Source organism: Alexandromys fortis, unplaced genomic scaffold (assembly GCF_014885135.2).
Source record: "Alexandromys fortis isolate MF-2015 unplaced genomic scaffold, M_Fortis_MF-2015_v1.1 scaffold_112, whole genome shotgun sequence".
In the NCBI taxonomy this organism is placed as follows: domain Eukaryota; kingdom Metazoa; phylum Chordata; class Mammalia; order Rodentia; family Cricetidae; genus Alexandromys; species Alexandromys fortis.
Genome location: NW_026068013.1, coordinates 4,953,874 through 4,958,295, shown reverse-complemented (window position 1 = coordinate 4,958,295; position 4,422 = coordinate 4,953,874).

Below are 4,422 nucleotides of genomic sequence, written 5' to 3'. Positions count from 1 at the left end.
GGTCAGAGAGAAGGCTCAGAGGTTAGGAACACTTGTTGCTTTTACAGAGGATTGGGCTTAGTTCCCAGCACCAACACTCGGCAGCTTATAACCAGCTCCAGGGCATCTGGCACCCTCATTTGCCCTCTACACTTATCCACATGCATGTACACATACCTAGCTGTGCACACATAAACATTATGAACCATTATTGGGTCTTTATTATTATTATAAGTCATTATTAGCATCGTTGCATGATGCTATATTTGGGACAATAAATTTAATAAACAGTTGTCATATTTCATAAACTTCCTATTATGTTAAGTGGGAAGAATCAGTCTCAAGTCATGGATAAAACATAGATTTTTGTTTTTGTCAAAATAACAAAAGCCTCAAGTACAGTTCCCAGTAGATTCCTTTTTCTTATTTGAAAAATCATGAGAAATAATAGGAAATAATGTCAAACACATTGGAACAGAAGACAACTTTCTGAATAGAATACCAAAAACACAGGTACTAAAATCCACAAATAGTAAATAGAACCTCATGAAATTGAAAACTTTCTTTAAGTCAAAAGAAACTGCCAATAAGACAAAATGGCAACCTACAAAATGGGAAAAGATCTTTACCAACCCCACATCTGATAGAGGGCTGATTTCCAAAATATATAAAGGATTCAACAAACTAGATATCAACAAACAAACTAATTCAATTAAAATATGCACTGCAGATCTAAACAGAGAATTCACAACATAAGAATCTCAAAAGGCTGAGAAACACTTCAGGAGATGTTCAACATCCTTAGCCATCAGGAAAACACAAATCAAAATAACTCTAAGATTTCATCCTACATCTGTCAGAGTGGCTAAAATAAAAATCACATGTGACAGCTCATGCTATAGAGGATGCAGAGTAAGGGGGAAAACTCCTCCGTTGCTGGTGGGAGTTCAAACCTCTGCAGTCACTTTGGAAGTCAGTGTAGAGGTTCCGCAGAAAACTGGGAAACACCCTACCACAAGACCCAGCTACATCTAGCTCTTGGGTATACACCCAAAGGAGCTCAATCACACCACAAGGACACTTGCTCAACTATGTTCAGAGCAGCTTTAGTTGTAATAGCCAGAACCTGGAAACAACTGAGAAATTTAATTTTAAAAAAAAATTATTTTAAAAGTTACACACGCACCTGCATACAGGTACCTATGGCAGTCAGAAGAGGGTGTAGATCCTGTGATCTGGAGTCACAAAAGTTGTGAGTCACCTGATACTCCAGAATGGGAGCTTCAGGTGTTTGCTACTATGTAAGTGCTGAGAACATAATCAAGTGCTCTTAACAACTTAGCCATCTTTCCAGCTCAACAAAAGAAATCGAAAATAAAATTCATGACTCCATGTAGTTTATAGCTAGCTGGCAGTGAATATTCCGAATGATGAACAGGTGTTTAGATAATTGATAGCCATCCAGTCACTGCGAGTAGCGTGTCTTCCACACTGTCTAGATACCAACTTGTCATGCTCCAGATCTAGAAAATACTTTTTTCATCTTGTTTTTAAATAAATGCAGCATTGAATAATTTCATCTTTGCCCCTGGAAAAGAAAGGCAATCATGTTGCCACTATTCCCACTTTCCCAGGGTTTGTATTGAAATGGTAAGGATTTGGCCTCTGCTGCTTCCTTGGGTTCAAGGCTCCTGTTTCCTCGGCTGTTTCTTCTGTTTCATGGAGACCACAAATGCAAGATATATGTGCCGTATGGAGGAAAATGCGAAGGATAATTCATTTTTGGTCAAGTTAAATGTACTGTTTAGACGTTTATAGTGTAGATAAATTTTAACACTGTTTATTTGAAATGCCTTGGGCTATAATCACTGCCTTTCTAGGAATGAGATTGCTTTTCCTGTTGAAGGCCCCTGCCCGTGTTCTGTATAGGAAGGATGGCTGATTGTATGTGCCTGCACATTCGGAGGCCAGAGCTCAAAGTTTGGGCCTTCCTCTAGTGCTCTCCACCTTGTGGTTTAAGACAGAATCTGTCTACTGAACTCGGAGCTCACTTATTGTTTAGACTGACTAGCTAATAAACTTCAGGGATACACCCAAGTGTTACTATCCCACTTACTGCCGGGGTTACAGATACATACAAACCACCATATACCACATACAGCCTTTGTTTTGTTGTTTGAAACTGGGTTTCTCTGTGTAGCCCTGACTGTCTGGAACTCATTCTGTAGACCAAGCTGGCTTCCAATTCAGAGATTCACCAGTCTCAGTCTCCCAAGTGCTGGGATTAAAGGCATGGGCTACCTGGCCCAGCTGCTTCCAGTTTTTATAGGCAGTGCAGGGATCTGAACACTGGTCCTCATGCTTACAGAGCAGGCACTGAACTAGCTGAGTTAAATGAAATCAGCAAACTTTTACAGGAGAATCTTATCCTAATACCTGTCTGACCATATCCCTTCAGAGAAACAGGAAACTGGTTTGTGTTTTCATGTTTAGTTGAGACTCATTTGTGGATGGAAATGTTTCACTCTGAGTGTCGGGGTGTAGGTTACATTACTTCCTTAAGTTAAAAAAAGCCCCCCCTCCTTTTATAGCGCTCTGATAGCATTGAAGCCTTTCATAGCTCAAAGAGAACACAGAAGTAGTTGGGGGGTGGCATATGGACTGGAATTCATAAGGTAAGATTCCAGAATTCCCAGATCGCCAGTTTGCCAGGAGGAGGAACAACACTCCTGCCAAGACCTGAGCCATCCAGATCCTCAGTGCCAGAGAGGGAGGGGAGCAGACCGGAAGGGAGGGAAAGTAAGGGAGAGTGAGGGAGGGAAACAGGGAAAGGAGAATAGAGAGAGATGGACGGGAAGGGGAAAGAGAGAGGAGGAGGGAGGGAGAGGAGAGAAACATTTTTCGAAGACTGCATTGCTCCACTCCATCCCAGCCCTGGAGCACGCGGTTCTAGGCGTTCTTGCTTTTTGCCATTCACTGAAGGCCTTTCTTCTGGGAATACAGAAACATTTCAAGACCTTCTGTATGAATTGTATTCTAGTTCTGTAAAGTGAAACAAATGTACCTAGGTACACAAAAGGACAGTCAGATTTTAAGCTAAGGCTCTTAACGCCTTTGCTAACAGTTTCTAATGTCTCACAGAAGCGGTCATATTTGAAATGAAATTTGAGGGAGAAAGAAAAGCCTGGTGTTTGAAAACAATCCATACCCACACAATAAAGCTTTAATGACTTTTTCTTTCCAACGCTTTAATATAAGGCCTCATCCTGTGGTCTTTGTACCTATGAGTTCCCCAGTGCTCCTAATAGGATTTTAGCAGAAATAAAGAAAAAAAGAAAAAAAAGAAAAAAAGAAAAAAAGAAAAAAGTCCGCGTCAGCCACATGCTGCCCAATAGAGGGCGCTGCGAACCCACACATCCATTAGCAAGGCACTAGCATGCTGACACCCCTTTTCATCGCCATGGTGATTATTAATTAACACATGGCATCGGGTTTTCACTGATACCAGCAAACTGGGGTGCCTGTGACCTTTATTAAACTGTGTAATAATTCTGGAAATATCAGGAGTTAGAAACTATTTAGATATTTCTTCGTGATATTGCGCTGACCTGTGATTAATAAAAACGAAATCTAAATTGCAAATTATTCAAGCTTTTGCTCCAAGTCAAAGTTTTATTCTTTCCTAAAATACAAAATCAAATATATGTTTATGCTAGTTCCACGGTATGAGAGCAACAGACTAACGTCTATTAATTTTATAGGAAGAGAATCGAATTGCTTGATACTTTTCAACTAAACACATGCGGGACAAAGAGACAGGAGCTCGTAAGATGTTGTAGACAGTTTTTCTAAAAATCCAACTTCTCGCACTCTAGAAACAGGGTTAAGAGAGTCAAATGCTAAAAGCAGGAACTCTGGAGTTCTTGTTTGGCACCGAGCTTCTGTGGCCACTATAGGGCGCTCTCGACTCTGTTATCTTTCTGAAGCCGGCAGCGCAGCAGGGCTCCTTTTCCAACGGAAACGCTGTGTTTATTGAAGTCTGGGATTGTTTAGGAGTAATCAGAAACACCCCACAATTCGGACAGATTTTGTCCCAGTGACTGCGCCTGCCCATTATGATGCAAAGTCCTTGGCTGCATCAAATGCAGGCTCGAAGAACTCAGCAATTTGCCTGAACAGCTAGACAGAAAATGGACTTGTGGGACCACACGTTTCGTTTTCACACAGCAAAGTAGGAAATTAAGAAACTCTATGCATCTTTGATATATTTTTGCTTCTGTAGTGGTTTCATCGATCACTTTATTACTGCACCTTTGTGTGATGTTTCATTTCTAAGCCAACAAGTAGATAAAATTCCTATATTCTCTTTACTCAATGATGAATAAATAATTAATGTTATAAAAATTCTCGTTACTGGAGCTGAGGGGAATGACTCAATCAGTA